General features: G+C 39.6%; 1 protein-coding gene across 2 annotated transcripts in view; it reads right to left on the reverse strand.

Moving 5' to 3' along the window:
* Positions 1–27533, reverse strand: part of htr4 (5-hydroxytryptamine receptor 4) — a 196577-nt gene that overhangs the window by 162440 nt on the left and 6604 nt on the right. The window lies entirely within an intron of this gene.

Here is a 27533-nt window from a genome sequence, read left to right on the forward strand (position 1 = left end):
ATTTTAAACATAATAATAATATTGTTCTTAAGCAAAAAAAAATCATCATTTTCATTTTGCAGCCCTAATTCCTACGATATATGAAAATTGTTTTTGTTGTTTTTCAGTGCTTTTTAACAATATTTTATTTAGTTTTTAGTGCAACAGCATCTCCTCAGAAAAAGACCATCCACATCAAAAGTTACTGGTCAGCCCACGAAAAGCAAATTGCTTATGCACCAACATCCAAGCATGCTATAAAGCTGAACAGTGCAGTTTCTTCCTTTACATGCAAAGAACAGAAAGATATCCAAAGATGCCTTTTCAAGTTGTAAAGAAATCTGTGATTTTGAAACTAATGAGGACAGCACAAGTCAATCATGTATTTGAATTATTCAGCCTGACATGTTTACTGTTCCACTATATTGAAAATGTTTCTTAAAATAAATATGTTGTGTTCAACGGGGAAACAATTATTTTACCCAGATGTTTAAAAAGAGCATATTTTAGAGCAGTAATCACAATACCGTAATACTGTAAAAGCGTGGTATTTCTATCCAAGATTATTATAATAGGTTAGTTTATCATAAAACTGGCACATTAATCACACTAGTGACAATAAGTACATGATGGTAGGTTGCATTAAACCAAACTTGTGTAAATTCTGGACTTTTTAAATTAAATTTAAATCCAAAATTTTAACCCAGCTGTTGGGTTTGCCAATATTTGATCCAGTCTTGGGTTAATACAACCCAGCATATTTCAAAGTGTAATATGATTATTGTTGACTCCATTAGTAGACTGGAAGAAGTGCTCACTATCATAAGAAGATCTTTGCTCCTAAATTTCACAAAAGAACGAAAAGTCTAGTATGACATGAGGATTAGAGTGATATACAGTAAATAATAACAGAAATACAGCTGGATAAATAAATAAAGTTATTTTCCAAGCTGAAACGAACATTTATGAGGTTAAGATATACCAATTGAGGGCGAGAACTATAAGCTCTTCAGACTTCACTCGAGGGCACTTATGAGAGGTTTGATTCATTCTGCTGGAGAGAGCGCCATGTCAAATGAATTGTCTCCTGTTTTCTTTCACATCTGAAGCAAAGAGATTTGTAACTGCAATAAGAGCCTGGGTCCAGGCACATGCACAGACATATAAATCCATGCTGGCAGAAATAACAGCAGCTCTGCAGTTGGGAATCATGCCCACTTGAAATACACACACAGAAAGAGGAGAGAGGATCTGGTAAAGGTTTACAGTAAACGTGGCTGAACTGGTGGGATTCTCATTAGTGCGAGAGGAGAATTCCAGCATGAGCCCACCGACATGGATTTTAAACTATCCAGTTGGTGGTCAATCTGTGTTTTCCATTCTCTCTGAGGTACAAACAATCACACAATGGACTCTGCTGATGTATACACCTGCAGCGGACAGACAGAATGGCACCTATTTAAGAAAAAAGTGCAATCGCTGTCTGTCAGGTCTGACTGGCTACACATCCTCCATTCTATACATAAACAGGATATGAGTTCTGACATAATCTAATAAACATAGACACCCAAAGAAATGACCCAAGCTTGCAGCACCTGAAAGAGCTTGCCAAATGCCATTAGTTTTAGCACAACATATGCCAAACATGTGTCAAAGTCATAAAACACAGACACGGTTTGTTGTATTTTGAAAGTGACTACAAAAGCCATTTAAAAGCTGTGTGAATTAAATAAACCGGATGCTTACGAAAGCTGAAAGGAACAATGTATTTTTGGACCAAGAGGGACTTTCTAATCTAGGATGTAAAAAAAAAGATGATGAAAAAGATGAAAAACTGCACGTCTAAGAGTTCAGTTGAATTAAAATAGTCTTTGAGTTAACCTTCAAACAACCACAAGACTTTCACAAAGGACATGATGATGATTCACCGAATGCAGAATTGTGGAGGTGTCTTTTGTGCCGTTAGGTGATACGTGACAAAGAATAATATTTCAGTTTTATGCAGTGATCAATGTCTTATCTGTCCAAATATAGAGGGTCATTGTGGTGGTGAAACTTTCCTTCTGTCTGCCTTTACCTTTCTCAAGTTACACTGACGGAAGTAAAGCCTGCCCGCAATCCACAGTGCATTTTTATATTACAAGCTGGCTAAAAACGGCAGTTCTAATCTAAATGCCTATAGATATTTTTGTAACAGGTGAAACGCCTATTTATTATCTGAAAATACTGTGTTTTTTTAGCCTTATTCTGTCCGCTCCAAACAACAGCTTTGTTAGAGTAAAACACTGAAACTCAAAGCTGTTACTCTCAGAAAATCTGGCTTTTTGGCATAATTCAAAGAAGTCAAAGTAAGTTTGATGCCAAACATTATTAGTTCTTGAGAGTTTTGTGTATGCTAAGAATTAAAATGTTAAATTCAAGCACTAATGTTCTCTCAAAAGCTAAAAAGGAAAGCCATTTTTGTGTCAATAAAAAAGAAAACAAATAATAAAGTTCAAATGTTCATTTTGTACTGTGGTGGTCATGGAAGAGTGGAGAACACGAGACTGATTCCTGTGACGCTCCAGAGACAGACGAGTCTTCGCTGAGGCCAGCTTCCAGCCTCCGCCACTGAGACTGCAGCTCTGCACAAGACGTTTGGCCAGCGGAGAAATTAAAATGATCATGCCCAACTGAGCCTGGTTTCTCTCGAGGTTTTTTTTCTTCACTTCCGCCATTTAGTGAAGTTTTTTTTCCCTCTCAGCTGTCGCCACTGGCTTGCATGGTTCAGGATCTATAGAGCTGCGTATCGTTGGATTTGCTCTTCAGTGTTTGGACTCTCAGTAGTGATTATTAAACCACACTGAACTGAGCTAAACTGAACTGAACTTAAACACTACAAACTGAACTACACTGTTCCTATTTACTATGACCTTTTATGTGAAGCTGCTTTGACACAATCTACATTGTATAAGCGCTATACAAATAAAGGTGAATTGAATTGAAAATTTTTGAGGGAAGTCTATAGTGTTTAGGATACCAACGGTACCAGTTAAATAACATATATTTAGAAGCACCTGTATATTTAACTTTTTTCAATTGTACAATTTTAGATACGTTTACATTTTGTTATTTGGCAGACACTTTTGTCCAAAGCAACTTACAAATAAGAAGACTTTCAATAATTCAACAAGAGGCAATACACACAGTGTCACAATCTCCAGCAATCTAGTCCATACAGATCACTGGAGAACTACAAATCTGCTATCATATGAACTACAACTGCCATCAGGCTCCACTCACACACACTCACACAGAGCTGGGAGCTGCTCAAGGACTGATTACACAGGTTATATAAGCTGCTCACATTGGCACCAAGGTTTTGTTGGTTTTCACAAATCACAAGTGGTTTCCTTGTTTTGCCTCTCCGTGTTTGACCCTTGCCTTTTTCAAGTTTACATTGTTTGCCGCCTGTATTGACCTTTTTCCTGTGACCTGACTACACTTCTGGATTTCCTTGTATGTACCTATTTGCTCCTGTGTTTGACCATTGCCTGCCTGAGTACTTATTAAAACTGCAAGTGGATCCTTAAAGTGAAAGTGCCAAACTGCAATGGCTGCCAGTAAAAAAGCAATCACACGCAAATGGCTACAGCTAGAACGACCAACCCTAAATAATTGGATAGATGCAACTATTAAGATATACACAACGGAAAAAATCACTTTTGTTGTCAGTTTAAAGAAGGATATATTCCTGGTAAAATGGAGGACATGAGTTGAAAATATTTTAGTTAGAAGACCTGATTTTGTTGCTATAAACGAAAAGATGTTGAACTGATAGATAAATATCTGCTAATGTGTGTACATGTACATAGTTATACATATTCATATTGAATTGTGTGATATCCCCATGTGTATAATGAAGATGGTCAGTTGAGATTATTCTGGAAAGAATTATATCATGACTTGCATTCTCACCCTGAATGTAAATAGTGCTATAATTTTTATTTATTTATTTTTATTTTATTTTTATTTTTTTCTCTTTATGCTATTTTTCATTTTATAATTTACAAAATTTTAGTACTACTGTGTAGTTAGTACACCTGACAATAATGATTTTGTCAGTGATATTGACAGTGATATTGCACTGATTCACTTATCTGAACTGTACATACCCACTGCACATGAACATTTGTAATTGTTTATCTATCTGCCACTCCTGATTATTAATAGCATCCTGTACATATATTCATTTATTGTAAATCTTTTCATAGCTAATACAACCTGTATATAATGTTCATAGTACATCCATCTGTAAATATTACCATAGTTTTTCTATAACTGCACTTTATAACTTATACCTGTATCCTGCATTTGCTGCTATTGCACTGCTGGTTAGACCGAAACTGCATTCCGTTGCCTTGTACTTGTACATGTGTAATGACAATAAAGTTTAATCTAATCTAATCTAATGTACGTGAATTGTATACCACCCAAGGTCACATATTGAAATTCAAATTTGAAATTCTGTATGATTGTACTCAATTGAGTGTTCACAATAAACATAAAATAATAATAAAAAAAGAAAGTGCCAAACTGCAGTTAAAGTCGACAAATTAACAATGAAACACCCGAAAATACATGAAACTCTAGAGGAAATGTGGATGACGCAATGACGTTTTTCGAATTATGTGCTATAACATGTAAAACAGGAACATGAAAGGAACATTTAAAAAGTAACTCATGTAAACACCTTAATCATATTATTGTCTTATTCAGATTAGGGCAAATAATTTGATTACTGATGTCCATGTAAACGTAGTCACTGTTAAAAGTAAGAGAGTTTTCACATGTAATTCCTATTTTTTGATAATCTAAAGAAACATAAAAAAGGTTCCATTGATGTTAAAAGGTTTTCCTGGAACCATCAATTCCAAAAAAAGAGCCTTTATTGAAGCTGTTACTATGTGTGTCATCTTATTCATGTTCACCAATAGTTCAAAACAGACACCCACTTTTCCAGTACTTCAAGATCAGATCGACAAAAACATTCTTTCACGTAGATCACAGATACACAGCGCCCCACCAGATAAACTCAATTTCCCAGCTCAAAATTGAAGGATATTTTAAATTGAAGGCGCCGACTCAGCCGCCCACTGAAAGCTGAGAGGGCCTTTCAAATTTTCCTCCATCTCAATAAAGCAGACCTCGCTGAGTCAGCCCTCTCCGACGGGCAGATTGAACTCACGCTGAAGCCCGTCTCCCAGATGTGAGGAGGGTCTCCAGCACCTGAGCTTCTCCCAGTCTAGTGCTCCGTGAGTAATGGAGAGAGAAATGAGTGCCGAGAAAGGTTCCCTCCTTCCAAATGAGCCTCAGCATTATGCTTGAGGCTGCGTAACGCTCCGAGGAATTTTGCATTCCATTTAAATGCAAATTTTGGGTTTAATGATGATCTGGGGCATCTACTCTTTTAAACCCTTGCACTTGCGGAATCTCTAGATCACATTTTCTAGGGCCATTCATTTGTCTTTGGCTTGCTCTGATTAAAGTGGGGGAGTTATATTTTCAATTTTCATCCCAACGGTTGAAACTGAGTCATGTCTCCCCTTTGCTTTGTTAATGGTTAATTGCTTACAATTTAATGCCATAATTTCAGTAATAAGCAACTAAATAACTGGCTGCTTTAGCCACCATTGGCAATTACAAGAAACATTTATGGATATTGCCAAGATAGAATAAACAGCTTGTTTATTTTTTTATTATGCACACTGAAAAAAGAGTGAAAGGTTTTGTTAAAATTTAAGAATGGAGCTGGTCAGGAATTGCACGATATCTCATTGAAATCAGTCGATAGTGGTGAGTGTTGTGACGGGAAATGAATGATTGGAGATAAATTTCCCACAATTGTCAGGGATCTGGATGAAGAGAAGATTGGTGAGACACAGGTGCAGGTCTTCAATAATGTTTATTTATAGAGCCTGAATTCTCTCAAGGGGGCAACAAAAAAAACTGAAAGTTCCTCCGTAATGGAGCTGGCACAATGGCCCACAATTCACAAAAAACACAAAGCAGTGAGGAAATATAGTCTTAAAAAGATACAAAATGAAACAACTCCGAAGAGGCCAGAGAAACTATCCACAAGTGGGTGCAATATCCTGACACCCGACAGGGGGCGATGAGTCCGGCGGCCGCTGACTGAATCAGCGTGGCCACGAAGAAGACGGAGGCTTTGAGACCGGCGAGAGAGAGGCGAAAGCCGGCTGAGTAGTGACGGAGAATCAGATGGGCAGCGAAACAAAAATGGGTGGAAAATGGCTTGAAGGCAGATGGAGAAAACAATATTAGGAAAAATCGACAGGGCATCAGACACGACAAAACTCACAGGACTAAGCAGGAACAGGACTAGACCGGGAGATCGCCCGACATGCAGGAAGGGGAACAGCTACAATCTGACACAGAACTACGGTCAAGGGAGGAGTAAATAGGGTGAGAAATCAAGGAAACCAGGTGAGTGAAATTAGCTAGATAACCTGATGGAAAGTAATAGAGCGGATGGGTGGGGAAGCGAGAAGTAAACAAAGCATGGTGTGAGTGAACACAAAACGAGTTAAAGACAAAACACAAGGAATGAACCTGTGATCAGACCGAGGATGTGACAGTACCCCCCCCCTACGGACGCCACAGGGCGCCCTAGGGAGGGGGCTCACCTCGTCTCCGACGAAATTCCTCGACCAACCCCTGGTCCAGAACATCCCGGGCCGGGATCCAGCTCCTCTCCTCCGGGCCATAGCCCTCCCAGTCCACTAGGTATTGGAAACCACGACCCCTACGTCTGACGTCTAGTAATCTCCTGACTGTATATGCTGGAGAACCATCCACTAGACGGGGGGGAGGGGGGGAAGGGGTCGGGACAGTGGGAACAAGAGGGGAGTACAAAACAGGTTTAACCCTAGACACATGAAAGACTGGGTGTACCCGACCAAGCGTAGGAGGGAGCTTGAGCCGAACTGCCACGGGACTTAACACCTTGGTGATCCGGTATGGACCAATGAACCTGGGAGCCAATTTACGTGAGACGGTCCTGAGAGGCAGGTCCTTGGTTGATAGCCATACCCTTTGACCACTAACATAGCAGGGGGTGGAAGTCCGATGACGGTCAGCCGCTGCTTTGGTCCGCCTACTGGCCTGGGCCAAGGCCTCCTTGGCTCTACTCCAGGTGCGTCGACACCGTTGGACAAAAGCCAAGGCAGACGGAACCGCAGCATCGGGTTCCTGTGAGGGAAACAGGGGTGGTTGATAACCAACACAACACTGAAATGGTGACATACCTGTAGAGGAGACTGGTAGAGTATTATGAGCATATTCTACCCAGGACAGTTGTTGACACCAGGAGCTCGGATTCTGGGATGCCAGGCAGCGGAGAGTGCGTTCCAAATCCTGGTTAGCCCGCTCAGACTGCCCATTGGTCTGAGGATGAAATCCCGATGACAGACTCGTAGAGGCCCCGATCTGTCGACAGAATTCCTTCCAGAACCGGGAGACGAACTGGGGACCCCTATCAGAAACCATGTTGACCGGAAGACCATGAATCCGGAAAACGTGGTCCACCACCGCCTGAGCAGTCTCCTTGGCTGAGGGCAATTTAGGGAGAGGAATGAAGTGGGCCGCCTTAGAAAATCGATCCACCACTGTAAGGATGACAGTGTTTCCTCTTGATACTGGTAAACCAGTTACAAAATCAAGGGCAAGGTGTGACCAGGGACGGGAGGGGATGGGAAGGGGGCAGAGCAGACCCGTGGGAGGAGAGTTAGAGCTCTTGTTCTGGGCGCAAACTGAGCAGGCAACCACAAACTGCCTGACATCCTTGGCCATGGATGGCCACCAAAATCGCTGCCGGATGGCTGCCAGCGATCTCCGAACTCCTGGATGACAGACTAATCTGGATGAGTGACCCCACTGGATGACCTGTGAACGCAGAGCAGAAGGAACAAATAATTTGCCTGCTGGAACCCTCTGAGGGGGTTGGCACTCTCGTAAGGCCCTCAGGACCAGACTCTCAATCTCCCAAGAGAGGGAGGCCACCACCACGCCCCTGGGCAGGATGGTGTCCTTTGAAACCTCCCTCTCTGGGGCCTCAAACAGGCGAGAGAGAGAGTCGGGTTTGACATTCTTAGACCCTGGCCTGTACGAGAGAGTGAAATTAAAACGGCTGAAGAAGAGGGACCAGCGGGCTTGTCTTGCATTAAGCCTCTTGGCAGAATTTATGTATTCTAGGTTCCTGTGGTCTGTCCAGACCACAAAAGGCTGCTCTGCGCCCTCCAGCCAGTGGCGCCACTCCCCCAAAGCGAGCCTGACTGCCAACAACTCCCGATTGCCTATGTCATAGTTTCGTTCCGTGGGGGTCAAACGGTGGGAGAAGAAAGCACAGGGATGAACTTTCCCATCCCGAAGAGATCGTTGTGATAGAACTGCGCCTACTCCGACCTCAGAAGCATCTACCTCGACAATGAACTGCTGTTTAGGATCTGGAAAAGATAAGACAGGAGCAGAGATAAAACGGGACTTGAGTTTATCAAAGGCCTCCTGAGCCTTATTCCCCCACCTAAACAGTATCTTGGAGGAGGTGAGTGCTGTTAAGGGTGCAGCAATCTGGCCAAAGTTCCTGATGAAACGCCGATAAAAGTTGGCGAAACCCAGGAACCGCTGCAATGCCTTGCGAGAGTCAGGAGTTGGCCACTCGGCAACAGCCCTTACCTTCGAAGGATCAGCACAGATCTCACCCGCCGAAATTAAAAACCCCAGAAACGATACTGACTTGGTGTGAAAGACGCACTTCTCCGCCTTAACGAACAGTTGGTTCTCTAAGAGTCGTTGCAGCACCTGGCGAACATGCTGAGTGTGTACCTGCAGAGAGGGAGAGAATATAAGTATGTCATCCAAGTACACGAAGACAAACTGGTTTACCATGTCTCTCAACACGTCATTGACCAGGGCCTGGAAGACAGCCGGGGCGTTGGTCAGACCAAAAGGAAGGACCCGATATTCAAAGTGTCCCGTGGGGGTGTTGAAGGCTGTCTTCCACTCATCCCCCTCCCGAATGCGAACCAAATGATATGCATTACGGAGGTCCAACTTGGTGAAGACTTGGGCTCCCTGCAAGAGTTCAAAGGCTGAGGACATAAGAGGTAAGGGGTACCTGTTCTTAACGGTGATGTCATTCAGCCCTCGATAATCAATGCAGGGACGGAGGGAGCCGTCCTTCTTCTTGACGAAGAAGAACCCAGCTCCCGCAGGGGATGAGGAGGAACGGATGAGGCCGGCTTTAAGGGATTCGTTAATATACTTGTCCATGGCCTCTCTTTCAGGACGGGACAGAGAGTACAAACGTCCCTTAGGCGGAGAAGTGCCTGGGAGAAGCTTAATGGCACAATCGTAAGGTCGATGCGGAGGCAAGGAGGTGGCCCGGGCCCTGCTAAAGACCAGGTGCAGGTCGCGGTACTCCGCCGGAACCCCGGCCAGATCCACAGACTCCACCTGTAACACAGAAGGTACAGAAACAGGAAACAGGGCAGGACCAAGGCAAGACTTAAGACATGATTGACTCCAAGACAAGACAGAATTTCCAGACCAATCCACGTGAGGGCCATGCTTTACCAACCAAGGGTGCCCTAAAATTATAGGTGCACTGGGTGAGTCTAGAAGGTAAAGCGTGGTAACCTCACGATGATTGCCGGATACAATAAGACTTACACTAGGGGTGGTGTGTGAAACGGTGGCGATAAGAGTACCATCAAGGGAGTGGGCGAGAACTGGTTCAGCAAGAGGAATGGTCGGAATACCCCACTGAGCAGCCACAGCGCGGTCCATGAAATTTCCCTCTGCCCCCGAGTCAATGAGAGCAGAACAGGAACTGGAAATGCCTTCATACTGAACCACAACAGGGAGGAGGGTGCGAGATGAGGGGGAAGAGAAAGGAATAGCGCCCACCAGGATCCCTCGTCTCACTGGTGAGCCTTGGCTTTTACTGGGCATTTCACAGCAAAATGTCCTGGCTTGCCACAATATAGACACAGGCCCTGAGCTAGTCGCTGTTGTTTCTCCAGAGACGTTAGGTGGAGACGTCCCACTTGCATTGGTTCAGGGTCCAAGGGAGGTACTGTGGTGGAAAGGGAACAAGGGTCCTCCCTCCTGGTTGAAGAGTGAAATAGTCTTCGATGATCTCGACGACGGAGACGGCCCTCTATGCGAAGCGCCAAATTCGTGAGGGTGTCGAAGTCTTGTGGTAGGTCGTGGGTAGCTAGTTCATCCTGGATGTCTTCATTCAGTCCCGCTCGGAACATGGCATGACAGGCCTCCTCATTCCAATCGCATGAGGCCGCCAGTGTCTTAAATTTAATGGCATACTCAGTGACAGACTGACCTCCCTGACGAAGACGCGCTAGTTGGTCTGCCGCCTCCTGACCCCTGGCAGATCGGTCAAAGAGCCGGATCATCTCATGGCGGAGATTACTGAAAGAGGAACAGCATGGTGCTCTGGCCTCCCAGACAGATGTTCCCCAGTCACGAGCTCTGCCCGTGAGAAGGGTAAGTACAAAGGCCACTCTAGTCTCCTCAGCAGCATAAGTGCGTGGCTGGAGGGCGAAGACAACCGAGCACTGGGACAGGAATGCCCGGCATGAAGAGGGATCCCCTTCATAGGTGGGGGGATTGTTGCAGCGCGGTTCCGGGGCCTGGTGGGACGCCTGAGCCCCCTGCAGGGCCTCGAACTGAAGCTCTTGTAGGCGCGCCGTGAGATCAGCCACCTGATTGGTCAGATACTCCACTTCCCTGGAGGTGCTGGTGAGTCGTGACTCGTGCTGACCTAACAAAACTCCTTGTTGAGCTAAAGCAGACCTGACCGATTCTTGACCTGCTGTGTCCATCCTGGTCAGATTGTAATGTCAGGGATCTGGATGAAGAGAAGATTGGTGAGACACAGGTGCAGGTCTTCAATAATGTTTATTTATAGAGCCTGAATTCTCTCAAGGGGGCAACAAAAAAAACTGAAAGTTCCTCCGTAATGGAGCTGGCACAATGGCCCACAATTCACAAAAAACACAAAGCAGTGAGGAAATATAGTCTTAAAAAGATACAAAATGAAACAACTCCGAAGAGGCCAGAGAAACTATCCACAAGTGGGTGCAATATCCTGACACCCGACAGGGGGCGATGAGTCCGGCGGCCGCTGACTGAATCAGCGTGGCCACGAAGAAGACGGAGGCTTTGAGACCGGCGAGAGAGAGGCGAAAGCCGGCTGAGTAGTGACGGAGAATCAGATGGGCAGCGAAACAAAAATGGGTGGAAAATGGCTTGAAGGCAGATGGAGAAAACAATATTAGGAAAAATCGACAGGGCATCAGACACGACAAAACTCACAGGACTAAGCAGGAACAGGACTAGACCGGGAGATCGCCCGACATGCAGGAAGGGGAACAGCTACAATCTGACACAGAACTACGGTCAAGGGAGGAGTAAATAGGGTGAGAAATCAAGGAAACCAGGTGAGTGAAATTAGCTAGATAACCTGATGGAAAGTAATAGAGCGGATGGGTGGGGAAGCGAGAAGTAAACAAAGCATGGTGTGAGTGAACACAAAACGAGTTAAAGACAAAACACAAGGAATGAACCTGTGATCAGACCGAGGATGTGACAACAATAGCTAGCACAAGTTAAACTGCACTCAAAAAACACTCAGCATGCTGTCGCTCTTTAGAAGAGACATATTAAGGCACTCCATGCAGCAATTACTGCGCAGTGACCGCCGGTTGGTTGAATGGTACTGTAGGAAAGGAGAAAAATTTGCAATTACAACACTTTGATATCTCTATTATGTCTTCTTGACACAAGCGATATCAATTTGGGAGCAAATTTGAGAGACTCTCTCATGTGAAATATACTCGTATGCAAGTTTCAAAAGAGATCTTAATAATGCCACAATCTGTGTGCAGATAAACACACAACAAATTCAGAAATCTCAATATAAACTCAAACATTTCTCATTGGTTTCCTCCATTATTGATCATGCCTTCCCTGCCATTGATGAGTTTTTGGACTCTATTTTAATGATAGAGCGCATTTTAAAGTCTAAAGCGAATGGCGCAAAAGCATTAAGGGCATGTCCGAATCCGCTTTTGCTATTTTAAGGATGGAAAAATACGGTTTGCGCTGTGGCGCATAGTCTAACAGGGTTGTGCTTATTCTCTTAATAAGTTATGGGTGTGTTTTAAGCATAACGTGCATTAAACCAATCAGAGTCTCTGCGCTGGACTTTACACCAGCTTTTAGCTGGTCTATTGCGCAGTTTTCAAAATAGCAACTCGCCAACAATGCACTAACACACCTGCTTTCAAGACCGGAACACCCATGAGTCCAAAAAGCAGCGCAAATGAATTTGCTATTTAAACAACATGGTGCAAAATGAAAAAAATAGGGTGGGGTTGGTCTGAAAATAGCAACACATCGTGCCAAACACGTCTTGCTTCTTATTGTGCCGGATGTATGATAGGGCCCTTTATGTTTTCACATTTATATTCTAGGGGGTATGGTGGCAAAGTGGTTAGCACTGTCACCTCGTGTTCGCATGGGTTTCCTCCGGGAAGTAAACTGGCTGTAGTGTATGAGTGAATGTGAGAGTTTATGGGTGTTTCCCAGTACTGGGTCGTGGCTGGAAGGGCATCTGCTGCATAAAACATACACCAGAATAGTTGGCAGTTCATTTCACTGTGGTGACCTCTGATTAATCTTAACATAGAAGTTCTAAAACAGAAACTGCTTCAGTCCAGTTCTTTTGAGATACTACAGCAAACTACAGCGTTTATTTTCAAGTCAGCTAATGGTGATTATCAAACATTCAACAACATATGAATCAAAGCTCTCTAATATTGCCAAGAAAATTTGAATTACCATGAAGAGGAACAACAAATATTAAGAATTACATAAAAGGGCAATAAAATGGCTTTCTGGGAGAGCTTTTATAGTTGCGGTGACTCAACCAGAGAAAATGTGACCTAGATGAATCGAAACACTTACATCTAGATGATTTATAAAAGTATGTAAATATCTTGAAGTGTGCTAACTCCTCTAAATATCCCAGCTAAAGCTGTTTTTAACTGAGCGATATTTGTGTTGATGGGAAATAAGGATTTATCTTCTGGTTTAACAACAACTTTGACATATTAGTTTACCCAAAAATCTGAATTATGTCATCATTTACTCTCCCTCCTCTCGCTCCAAACCATTTCATCTTTTAATATTTCTTTGAATGTATTTTTAATCAATTTTTTAATATTAATGTCTCTACATTAAAAGTCTATTTATCCAAAAACTGTAATGATGTAAAAATGTTCATAAAGAACCTCTCTACGACCTGAGTGAGTGGTTTAATCCAAGTCTTATGATGGAACACGATCACTTTAAATTATGAAGATTTAATTTATTTACTATAACTAAAATATTAGTTATACAAGTCAAGGTAACACTTTATTTTGATGGTCCATTTGACTATTAGTAGACTGTCTGCTTAATATCTGTTGATACTGCCCCTTCAACAGACATTTAAATGACTATAAGAAACTTAGCAACTTACACTAACCCAAAGCCCAACCTAACAGTCTACTTATACTCTAATGATAATTAGTTGGCATGTAGTAGCAGTGTAACTTAATTTAACAAACGGACCATCAAAATAAAGTGTGACCGAAGTGAACATTAGAAGTGGATTAAAAAAGGGTGATCAAAGTGGTCTTAAAACAAGAATGATTATTATTTTATACATTTGATGAATGGTTTTGGTCCAATTCAAATTTTGACTATATTAGCACTTTTAGGCAGCACAGTGGCTCAGTGGTTAGCACTGTCGCCTCACAACAAGATGGTCACTTGTTCGAGTCCAGGCTGGGTCAGTTGGCATTTCTATGTGGGTCAAGTGTGCATGTTCTCCCCATGCTTGTGTGGGTTTCCTCCTGCTGCTCTGGTTTCCCCCATAGTCCAAAGACATTCGCTTTAGGTGAATTGGGGAAGCTAAATAGTCCGTGGTGTATGTGTGTAAATAAGAGTGTATGGGTGTTTCCCAGTGATGGGTTGAAGTTGGAAGGAAATCCGCTGTGTAAAACATATGCTGGATGAGTAGGTGGTTCATTCCGCTGTGGTGACCCCTTATGAATAAGGGGACAAAGCCAAAGGAAAATGAATGAATGAATGAATTATTGTCTTGTTCGAGATGCCACACGTGTGTTTATGAATTATGTGTTAGGGAATCTATTTGTAATGTTTTAATTATATGCAAACGATCCGAACTTCCCATTACTAGACTTGTAGTTTATAGCTTGAATCTTTCTTTTGTTTTCATTTGGAGTTACATCAAAGATTATAGAATACACAAGACATGTCACTCTTATAGATTTGAATGGGGAAAAGTGTAACGGTCAGTATGGCGAATAAAGCCCCGCCTACTTGTACAGAACTGTATGAAATAAATGCAAGGCACAGTCCTTTCTGTCAAACGTAAATCACATGACAGCAACTACTCATACGCCCACAAACTTGAAAACAAAGAGTCACTGTGGTTTCTGGAGGAGATTCACCATCAAGACCAAGTTGTGGATTACTTTAGAAGACCAGTGCGATCTGATGAAGCATTATTCAGAGGATAATAATGTGTAGAGTGGCCATAAATGAGGTTGGTGTCGTGATCTCGTTCATTTCGAGTGTGCATACGCATTAGCTTGGGCAACCTGAAACACCTGCCGATTTTGTTTGATTCAAATGTTTAGAAACAAAACTTATGAAACTTATGTTTATTTTTATTGGTGATTCCAAATATGTAATGTAATCATAAGCTTGGCTAACAGTTTTTGAGAATTTGATGTGCCCCCATTCAGACAGAATAGGCTTTGTCCTTTTTTTTCACAGAGGAGGGCACAGATTGATAAGGAAGCCCCATCAAGGGTCAATTGAATTCTGCTCATCAAGTGATTGTGACTTTTATTAAACTGCTCAATTCATATTCATTTGTTTTGAAGTGTCAGAGTTTTGGTTGAGGAAACATTCAGTGGAGGAAAGAAATCTCTCAAATTCGACATACAGTATCTTCATTTTTGTTCTGGAGATAAAGATAAAGTCTTTGAGGTTTGGAACAACATGAGAGTGAGCACTAGGCATGGGCTGGTATAGGTTTCTGATGGTATGATAACCTTGGATAAAAATACCACGGTTTCACGGTATTACGGTATGACTACTGCTCCTATTGAACACAATAGATTTCATTTTAGGAAACATTTATAATATATGTTGGAACAGTAAACATCTCAGGATAAATAGTTAAATCATTAACTTCTGGTGTCTTCATTAGTTTCAATAACAACCCATAAAAAAATACAGTAAAAAACCTTACATATACCTTGGGAAGGGTATAACAGAACATTTTAGTGGTGTTAAAACTTGACTTTTCCAAACCACAGGAAATCTTGAAACCAGTTATCATCCCATGCTTAGTGAGCACATGGTAAAAAAAAACATATTGTGGTGAACTATGCCTTTAATCTATGACAAATTAAACAAGTTGGTATAAACTAATAGGAAGAGACGCATAATAAATTGAATAAAACGACAGCATGCTTTGTTCATAAAAAATAAATGCAGTGCTACTCACCAACTATACATAATGTATAAAACTGGCCTGACATTAGGTAGCAATCAGTTCTCTGCAGCACTACTGAAACTATGCACAGCTCACAAGTGGATATTTTCACTGAACGAGGTAATTTCTGCAGCCTGTGATTAAATACCACTTCGACTTCGCCTCCCAGTAAAGTCCTGATAGAGCACAATCTCTCCTTTAAAAGACTTTTATCAGACATTCAGCATGTAGTCCTGGTAAATTAGCCGGTAACACTCTTGTGGTTTCATAGATCCTACTGCTTCCTAGAGAGGCCCATAAATATCCCTGCCTTGTGCCAAAATCAAGTCATTTCTCTGAGAACAAATAGTCACAGTGACTAATTCAATAGTGGATGCCATGGTTTTACAATCTTAACACCCCCTGGTATTTTACAACCAATTACCACACGTCTGGGTTCCTCTGTGTATCAGACACTGAGAGCAGAGTCCAAGGACTCCCACATTGTACATGCGTTTCAGTTGAACAATCCAGCATCACCGACCACACAGGTTAATCAAAAACACAATCTCTGGCTGTGTTTCAATATGGTACCTACATTGGCAGCATTTATGTGCATCAAATTATGCTGAATTTGTTCAAAGTGACAATGTTTTTGTGCAGTACAGACACATTTGAATCAGTCTATGCTAGAGGGCTACATCAAGGGTCACTTTTTAAGCATCATATGCAAATAATAAAAAAGCAACTGTTTACTTTTTACTCACTAATTGGTTGGTAACTTTTAATCATTCTAATGACTTAGATTGTCATATTGTATGGTTCAGTGCAACCACAGGAAATGACAAAGAATATTGTAGATGCACAGTATGAAAATGTATCCTGATGTGCAGTTCTGCTATCTGATTTGAGCAGCTCATGATCCATTTGTAAATGATCCACAGGAACTCCATCTCTGCTTCTCTGAGTTAATCATTTGAAAATTCATTGTCAATAAAAATGTGTATTATTCTTACTCAAAATACTCTTTTTGATTATGTTATATTTTACAAAATTATAGTGATATTTCTGTATTTATTTCTTTAATCGCATCATTTAAATAAGTAATGTACAAAGAGATACTGCATTTTCAGAACAAAAGAATGTGATTTCAGAATCAAAATAAAACACAAATAAAAGCTCTGTGGTAAGAAAAGAATATCATCAAAAACTACCACAAATGTTATTTTTAATGATTATTAAATATTATATAATTGCATACTTGTATTATATAATATTTAGGGATGTCCAGATTCGATCACATGAACAGAAATCGGACCCGTTCACGTGGTTTCAGACTTGATCTGTATCGGATGTTACCTCCCGATCTGGACTCAAATATATAGTGTCACGGTAGCGCAGTGGATTTGCACGATCGCCTCACAGCAAGAAGGTCGCTGGTTCGAGCCTCGGTTGGGTCAGTTGGTATTTCTGTGTGGAGTTTGCATGTTTTCCCTGTGTTCGAGTGGGTTTCCTATGGGTGCTCCGGTCCCCCTGCCCCCCAAAGTCCAAAGACACGTGTGTGTATATATATATATATTCATTATTAATAATTCATATATAATAATTCTCTTTTTTTAACACATAGTTATGCGGTGGCACAGATTTAGACCTCTTTCTTGACTTCACACAGAAACAGCAACGCGTGTGGCATGACATCACATTGTTGCAGAGACACTATTGGTTAAATGCCAGCAAACTAGAACACGGAGGCAGCTTGAAGCGGAAAGTGCGAGTATATCTGTGGTCTGGTGGTATTATAAAGTTGATGACAACAACATTGCCATCGCAAAATGTGAGATATGTAAACTTGGGATTGCCTGCTGAGTGTTTCAAGTTCAGCTGTTTTTTTTTATATTTACTGTTGCAAGTCCAAAAGTAAAGAATTTATGTTATTTATTACTTGACTTTTCAAGCTACCTCACAGAAGTGCTCTGTTTGTTAAGAGAGTAGTTTTTGATTAATTTTATTTATGTATTTATGTATTTATGTATTTATTTATTTATTTATTTATTTATTTATTTATTTATTTATTTATTTATTTAGTTAGTTAGTTAGTCAGTCAGTTAGTTAGTTATTTTGTAAGTTCCCTATTTGATCTTTCTGTTTTTATTATTTTATTATTAATAATAATAATAATAATAATAATAATAATAATAATAATAATAATAATAATAATAATAATCCACAAGCATTTTCATGGCTGTTAAATTGTCCCAAGTAGCCACTGGCAAGTTTGATCAAATTTTACTTTTAGCCCCTGGTGCACTCATAAACAGCATTTCTGGGCATCACAGCAAGGTCGCTTCAGTCAATGAACAAAACTGAATCCTACCTAGACAGCATTTTGGGAGATCATTAGCAAGCTATGATGCCCAACGATGCTGTTTAGCCTGAAGCTGAACAGGCTTTGAAACACAACTATTGACTGAATATGACAGAATCCAGAGCAATGAAAAAAAACCCACCAGAGACTCTAGTTGACAAATTATTCATCGCAGCGGAGAGTCGTTCTGAAAGCATGTCTTCTCAGTGGGATTAAATCAAGATGGACTGTCCTCAAAAGCCCAGTGAAAAGCATTTCTGACGCAGAAAACATTACTTTGCATTTTCCGATCGCTTCATGGTTCAATTGGTCAACACACATGTTTCCTTGCTGTGATAAAATCCCTTTCTTGCGCACAAACTCAAAGCAAACTTTTAGTTTTGATTGGAAATATTTTGATAAACTTCATTTCTCAGACAGACTCGCACAGTAAAAGCTTTAGTAATAAAATGAAATTATAAGCACACACAAATGGGATTGTTCCAGTGCTGCAGTGACTGCCTTGGGCAAGTGGTGAAAATGAAATGCTGATTTGAAATGAGCAAGCTGATTGTCTTGCATCTTAAATTAATAAAATGGATTTGATGTCCCAAGAAGGTAAAGCTTCTCCAGTGTCCTCTGGCCAGATTGTAGCCTTGCAAAATGTGAGAATGAATGAGTGTCACATTCCTCCGTGAGCCTGTGTAGTCAACAAATTTCCTCTGAGAACACAGTTGTATTACTATTCTGTTAAGCATATGAGGCTGTCCACGAGGGAGCTCATCTGTTATTAGAGACTCTTATTAACTGCTAGTGTAAAAGCAAGACTGAAGTAATGTAATTCATGGAATTTGATGAAATTAAATTCAATAATCATCTGCACACTGCTCTGTCAAGGGTTGCCAACTTCTTACCACCAAATATAGGCCAGTATAATGATAGTAGCATTTTAAGCGTATGCTAAAAAGTATAGGCATTTATTGTTCAAACTATAATTATAACTATTTCCCAACACAATAAAATATATAACAATATATAATGAAATAACAATTGAAATATACCTTGGTTTAAACCATAGAAGAGCAGTGTTACTTTTGCATATAGTTCTGTCTGGTTCTTTAATCTGATTGGCTGATAGCTGTGCAATATTCTGCAATATCAAAACTCATAGCCTCTTTACTCTTGTGTATTACTCTGCCCACATAGTGACAGCAGATCAATAAACTGATTATAGTTTGACAAATATTGCAGCTGTTGGAAAACATAATGTATTTTAAGAGTTCACACTTAGCTGATGATTGGTAATAAGCTAGTTTGGCATGCTGTCTCAGGAGAGAGCCCTGAGCTCTCCCGTTTGCTCTCCCATTGGAGAGTGGAGTTTGAGCTTAGGTAGATCTCGAGAACCCTCCTGCTGCTTAAGGATTGCTATGAAGGTGTGTTGCTGGTGAAATTTGACTTATGGTGCTGATTTGGTTTAGTCAATTTACTTATGTCTCATGTTTTTGGACTGTGGGAGGAAACCGGAGGACCCGGGGAAAACCCACGCGAGCATGGGGAGAACATGAACTCCACACAGAAATGCCGACTGGTCGGGTAGAGACCCAAACCAGAGGGATTCTTGCTGTGAGGCCACAGTGCTAGCCACTGGGCCACCGTGCTGCCCTATAGAAGAAAAAGAGGAGGAGGGTGGAAGGGGGGATTCTTCAAGACGAAGATGACTAAAGGTAAGATGCTTGGTTGTTTATACAGAGTTAGGAATCGTCTCATTGGTGGTTCGTACATTAGCTTGACTCGGGGCCAGCCATGTCAATCATAAGCACGTGATCCTCTCGAAATTAGTTTATAAATAAACTTCACTTTGAGGCTTTTTTAGGCGAGAATGTAGTTGTTTAGATTGCAACTATGCATGTTGTTTATAAGGATAGTCCTTATTTTAGATATTTATTCAAAGATACAGCGTGTTGGCATCCATCAACCTGTCATTGTGCAGATGGTTGACGTTGTCCATCCACAAGATGCCTTAAACCCTTAAAGGAGAAAAACACATCATTTTTTTAACTGCAACTGATCAAATCATTATTAAACTGGTAAGTGACATTCTAAGTTGACCTCTCTGTTTTGTATGTTGCAGTGCTGTATTTATACCATATAATTATTGGGTGTGAGTTGGGACTCACATATCAGGAATATGCGTATTTTGAGTTGGCCACTCTTTATGTAACCCTGAGTTACTTTTTGGATGGCCATCTGTTTGTTTCTAATAAGCCTCTGGTTTTCTTTACTGCAGACTAGTTTAGTAAACAGAAAGAAAGTAAAAATGCCCGCATGTGTTTAGAGCTTTTCCTTATCGCAAACACAACAGTAATCTGGTAATGTTTGCGCTGCTTTGGCTTTTTCAGGGATAATTATTGTGATCTCCTGATTGCGACAGAGAAATACTGGGAAATCTCTGTAGACTGATGGCATTTCATGCTTTTCAGCCATATAATCTTAAAATGTCAGCAAAATCCCCTGTTTTGTCATCACTTTAGATATTACGCTAGAGAATAATTCAAATACTAGCTCTAAAGTGACGCTTGTGAAGTAGCAATGATTTCTGCTGTTCTGATGTCTGAAGATGTAAAGGAATGGTGGAAGAAAGCAGTTCCTCATACAAAAGGGTTTTTAGACTCTCCGTGTTATTTTTTTTATATATACACGATTATGCTGTCAAACTGTTGTATAAATGCAATATCACACACGTAGCAGTGCAATGTGGCTTTATATCATCACTGGTTGGACACTAAAGCACACCAGAAGCGCAGCTCGGTGCCACGACATGGCGCGCACATGACAGTTAAAAGTATCGCACATGAGACGCGCACATTCACATGCTATTTTAAACGGAATGAACAGTGTGCTGAGTCGTGGCTGGGCGCTGCGGCGCCGGTGTGTGTACCCTGATAGAAACCTATGTTTAGAATTCTGAAATGTGTGGCGATACGCGCTTCTGGTGTGCGACCTGCTTAAGGCAACGCACGCCTCCCACCAGTGCCGATAAACAGCCATATCACACTGCTACTCATATATAATATACACTATTTATGTTTTAGTTTTATTTATTTTAAGTTGAAAATGTAATTATACATTTAAATATAAAGTAATTATATTTGTGGCAACTAGGTGAAATAAAATATTAACACTTTCATTTTATTTTTATTTAATGCTATATATATATATATATATATATATATATATATATATATATATATATATATTATTGCTGTGGTTTTAGTTAAATATATAATAAACCTTCAAGAAGCAGTTATCTGAATTAAAAGTATTTTCATTTAAATATTAAAAGCATTTTAATACATACTACTCTAACTTTTAACTCCAAGAGTTAACTTTTAACTCCAAAAAACTGGGATAGGCAACTGAAGTGATAAGTTGAAAAAAAAAATACAATCAGATGTTAAGAAAGAAAGGCTTACAACTATGGCTTTACTTATACAATATTTCATTTCAGCATCGATATCGCAATGTGCGCATCCACAATAGTCATATTATACATTTTGCACTGTATACTGCTAGACTTCCAGAAATCCATAAAATACTTTTTTTTTTTTTTTTGTATCTTTGCTGTACCGCATTATCAACGTTTGTGATTGGTATAGTATATTTTATGCAGATGCACTTCCCTACAAAATCATCCCAATCAATCTAAAATGATGAATTCTTACCATATTGATCCACATATTTCATCTGGTAAAATTATACTCAATATTGGAATATGTATTGCAAAAACATTTAACAATTGCAATGTCATTTTTTTTTCAGTATCGTGCAGCCCTACTTACAGCCCTATAGTGTCCCCAAACAAATGACTCATTCACACAGATCCTGCAAATTAGTATAGATCTATTTTAAGATTCAAACTATCCTTTCTTCTTGACCAATAACTGTAATTATAATGAATGTCTTTAGTCATTTTCTGTCATTTTATTTCACTAATAATGGCAACCGTGTTTCTCATCCATTGGTTAGACGGCGGAGCTGAGATCTCAATTTTCAGGCATTCAGAATGATCTCCTGCCAGTTTCATACATCAGTGAATGTGAAGATCCATTGACGTCACTACAGATATGACTCCAGTTATATAGCCTGTCTGGACCAAGTGACATTCAGTGCTAAATTTTCAAATCATTAACACCGAAATTAACATTATTGCTAATGTTTAGCATAGAGAACAGCTTGTGTTGTAATGCTTCGAGGTTATATGAATATCCATGCTTCAAAACAACCCACAATCTTTAACTGGGCATGGCCAAAGCAGCCGCCGTTACCACAGCAATGGAAAGAGACCCTTATGAAGCAAATGATGTATCATTTGAAATGATGTCTCATTTCTAGCTTTAAAACATAGTACTGCTGTGATTCATCTGAGCGTTTGCTTTGCTTCATAGCTTAAAACTGTTTACCGAAGAACTTGAAATGAAAAATGAAGAAAAGGAACAGGAAAATACTTCTACAACAAAGACTTCTGAAAAAGTGAGCGATTACTATATTGTCCACTCAAATCTTCCTGCAAACCTTGATGCTTTTTGACTGAGTATTACAAGCTTATTCTGAAAATGAACTGTCATTACAATATATGTAATGTGACAACTGAATGGCAAATTTTTTTTTATTTAATACGCAGCACACAAGGCTTCCTTCGAGTAAATGCATGAATGCAAAAGGGAATGAGTGTAGAGTTATCAAGCCATCAATGCAGTTCATTCTCTTTTATTGTTCAGAAATTATCTTACTGATGTAAAGGTAATTCATTGATGTGGCTGAGAGCGTGAATTCTTTGTTCAATGAAGACAGTAAAGCAGATCAAAGCCACAGAGCAGATGGCAATAGCGATAGTTTAATGCTTTTTATTAAATTAAATCTTGAAAAGTTTATGCAGCTAATAAAATGGTCTTTTCTTTTCCCTTTTTACCTTCTTTAGAAATATCAAAGAAAACTCTGATTATTTTTTCTATTTTTAAACTGTAGTTATGAAGCATAATGTTAAATGGTTTAATCAAAGGCATAAAGATTGCTCGGCGAACAGCGAAAAAAGATACCCTGTATTTATAATGCCTTTTAAGTGTACTACAATGTATGCATAATTCATTTTAAACAATGTTACAATCGTGTCGTATCATCTCATGAATAATGAACTACATTAATATTACTGAACATGAGTTTATTCATAATATATAGTCAATTAAATTTCCTATAGTTTCATTTCTTGACATTGATTGTGCTGCATCTTATGGCCTTTAACTGTTTTATGCATTTAAAAATATTTAGAGTGTTTATATAATAACACTTTAGTACAGCATCAATTTCTTACATTTAGCTAACTGCTTAATACCTACCATATTGGCTGTTTATTAGTAAGAGTTAATATATTAATGCATCAGATTAACTCTTCCTGCATGAGGACATACTACTCTTAAAGGGATAGTTTACCCATAAATTCAAAAATACATTATCATAGTCTCCCTCATGTGGTTTTAAACCTTTATAAGTTTCTTTCATCTGTTAAACACAAAAGAAGAATGCTGGCTGCTGGCATCCACTGTCTTCCATATTGTGAAAATAAAAAAGATTTTAAAAATTCGCCAGTATTCCTCATACTATTTTATTTTGTGTTCAACGAAAGAAATTTAAATAGGTTTTGAACAAGTGAAGTATAAGTAAATAAAAGTTTTCATTTTTGGGTGAACTATCCCTTTAATCTTATTTTTTAATCCTACACATTAACTAATAATTAATAAGCAATACATTAGAAGTTTGAGGCACAAATATCACAGATAATAGTGAAAATGTGTGTTCTGTATTTAAAAATGGTGTTTGTCTGCTTTTTGTAAAGTAGTAAAGAGTGGGGACGAAAGTAACGTGGGACAAAAGTAACAAAGCAATTTTCTTGAAGCCCTGACAACACCTGCATTCCAGGATATAACAGCATATTAAGCATGCAACCCTTTATGGAGCTTCCAAATATCACCTGATTATGGGACCATGTCCCACGGATATGTCCATATTTCAGTTTTTAAGAGCAGAAAGTAAATTATTGTAGTGGTTCTTTTTTCCTCATTACAAGTTGTGCTTCTCTTTTCATGCATCACAATCTACAGGTTATTTAGTGCAATAGCACATCCTTAAGTTTGCGATGAGTTTTTCTGTTCAAAAACAAATCACATTTAAATGGCAAGAGTTTCTGTGGGAACAAAAATAACACTGTTATTTATGTCCCTCAGCTAATTTTCAGACCTTATTTTTCACTCCCACATTAGAGTTTTCAGTGATTTGATTCATATGTTTTATTAAAAATTATGCATGTTGCCAATAATAGTAAAAAATATTCACAAATTGTTTTGTTTAAAAAATTTTTTATTTAATTTGATAATTTTATTCAATTCGAAAATGTTAACATTTTGCATCATTGGATTGCTTTTGAAACATTTGATGAAAGTGAAATTTAAAATGAAAATGCAGTTTAATATATTTTGCAAAAATAAAGGACAAAATATGTTTGCAATAAACATTAACAAGGTCATACTTACATATATTTAAAATAAACAAGATTAAGCCAATAAATCTAGCAAATGTTGTGTTACTTTTGACCCGCCTGTGCATTACTTTCGTCCCTACTGAGGGGGTCAAAAGTAGCACTGTGTAATTTATGATTAAAGTGAAATTATTTTGAAGTTGTTCTACATTTGTTAAAAATACCACCAAATATTGATAGACCACATATGAGTTAGTTACCACAGCAAAAATATATTTCTGTCTAAAACATTATCTTTTAAAAATAGGTTTTTATTTAAAAAAATGGTACTTTCATCACCACTCTCCCCCTAACAAATACATACGATATTATGAAAAGGGTATACATCTATATTAGGTGATTGTTTATAGGTGACTATGCATGCGCTATTATAATTCTTTAAGAATACTTTTATTAGCAATTATTATACATTCTGGAAAGAAAGAGCTACCAAATATTTAGCTGGGAGTATATTGAGGCCTTTAAAGAATCACAATATTGGAATGTGTGAAACAGTACAAGCTTCTTCTGAGTCTCATAAAACAAATGTAATGTTCTACACATTAATCTACGAATCATTCGTTAAATCAATTTGGTTAAAATGCAAAAAGCCTGACAAAATAAGCCAGCCCACAAATCCCATTTTGTGTCGCCCATACAAATGGATTTAATGGATAAAGCCCAAAGTGAGGGGGGAAAAAAAAGCTTGGGGGAATCCATTTTCGCCTGCTGAAGTGGGCTGTAGCTCTAAGTGTTTATTTTCTGGAGCCAGAAAGGATGTGATGCGAAGGACGTGGTGGCATCTCATATGGGGGTTATAAAGCTGGTGCTCTTCTGCCAGGGTAAACTAAGATGATTTCTCTCTTGCCTTGCTTCAGAGGTAAATACTTCACAGTTTGCTGTCTGGGTTTCATGCACTCGTAGTGTAAGTGTCAGATGTGGAGCTTTTGGATTGCAGCAGACCTGGAATTCAGACGCTGTGCAAACTCGTGTGGAGAGCAGACGCGGCGAGAGGACTTGGATGGATTGCGGAGCGCTGTTTTTGTTAGAGTTAAAGCCAGTCTGAGCTAAGAGGGTTTGCAGAGGCAAAACAATGTGCAACGGGTCTATAAAACAACACGCAGGGATCAGGTACGAGCAGCTGGAGGTGCTGGATTTATCAGTCAGGTGGCAAGCGGCTCCCTAACTCTTACCACAATACCCTGTGGCATATATTTGCATATCACCATGAAATAATGACTTTTCTTGGAATCAGCTGAGATAATGTCAGCGCGTCGCTCTGTGTGCATTCAAATGGCAGTACACAATGTACAAAAAAATATGCACAGAGAGGTCACCTTGAAGACAGAGCAATACACATGTAATTGATTATTTAGCACTTGTTATGGAAACACAATTGGAAAACCTGATCTGAATATCAAATTCATTTTCTTTGGAGAAAATTTGGACTTTTACAGAGCCCTTGGCAGCAGTTAAACTACTCACAATGAAAACAACAAGAGTAATTGATATAATCCAGAACAAATATTGTTCTTACTGTGTCAATAACATCCTCCAGCCCAATACTCAGTCATCTAGGATACTTCTGTATAGCTCTACCTCCCCACAAAGCAAATTAAAGTGAGATTTACATTTGCATTGGTTACGGAGAGACAAATTGATCTGATCTAAAGCATGTGGAACGTTTTAACATTCTTGAACACACTTATAAACAGTAGATTTCTTCAATCGAGTCCAGAGACGGCTGACGGAGATAAATCAGCGTCAGGGTCGGCCACATTTACGCAAGCCAGGAGAGCATGCGGAAGCGTAAGTGCTCCATTCCTGGGTTTGTTTTCTATCCACCAGCAGGCGAGAGCTGACAGCAGCAAGCTTGTTTTTTTCAAATCTCCTAAGTAGCCTCATGTCAGCGTTGGCGCACAGCAGAACAGCCAGTTCCTTGCTGTACCAATTGAGTGAGCCTTTAGTTAATGCGTTATTTTTTATAAACAAATATATATATTGCAAAAATTCCTGAAGTGTTTTACAAACAAACCCAAGGTACATTTCCGGAACTAACATGCACACTTCAGATCAATATCAAACACTTAATTGTCTGATTTGAAATCTTTGCTACTATTGATTTCCATTAAGCACACATTCAAAACAAACTCAAGCCTGTATCTTGGAAAATAGCCCAGATGCTACCAAATATGTCCCATCATTTCAGCTCACAGTGAGGATGTTTGAGCGAGCGAAGCCAAAGTTCAAAACATATGACGACTTACTACACACATTTTGGCGAGGAACAAGAACAATTTGAAATTGTTAAAGTAATAGCGTAATTGCACCTATAAAAAAACCCTGTATAGTATGTACTACTGCAGTGTCTATGTCTCTGAGCTACTGTAAAAATGTACTTTCTCAGAAATAACTAACCAGGGCCTTTTTAGCCCCCCTAAAAGTGCAGCGCTCCAAATAATGGTGCTTTCGTGGCTCCGGCACTGCAGGAGATGGTCTGCTGTGATCTTCTCTGATATGCACTGTAATGCTGCTGGACATCATATAAGGCTAATGAAGAGAACTGCAGGTGTTTCTGCGGGTTCATGCCTCCCTTGATTCCCACTCTAATACTCGGACTATCACTTCTCTGATATTTCACACTAGGAGCCGGAGATCCTGGATTTTTTCCCTACCAAAGATGTACTGTAAATCACTCTGAAACTAGGAACCTTTTTCAAGAGCATCAGGAACCTATGAGACAAGGAGTGCGCTAAGAAGATGTAGTTACTGTAGCTGTTGATACTGTTTGTTTATAACTTTGTTTTTATATGGGTTGCGGCATTTCGGATAAGCAAAGTGTCATTTTGATGATCAATATAGACACATGCGTCCTCTCGCTTTATTGACAACAAACATAGTGCGACAAGAAGCTTGTGCTACACTGGTGTGAATGAGCATAAAACTGTTTGCTGAGGCTGTAGATGTTCCTTTTGTTGATGTTGTCGTTTAAACATGCCAATATTTTC

The sequence above is a fragment of the Danio aesculapii genome, chromosome 14 (genome assembly GCF_903798145.1).
Source record: "Danio aesculapii chromosome 14, fDanAes4.1, whole genome shotgun sequence".
NCBI lineage: Eukaryota > Metazoa > Chordata > Actinopteri > Cypriniformes > Danionidae > Danio > Danio aesculapii.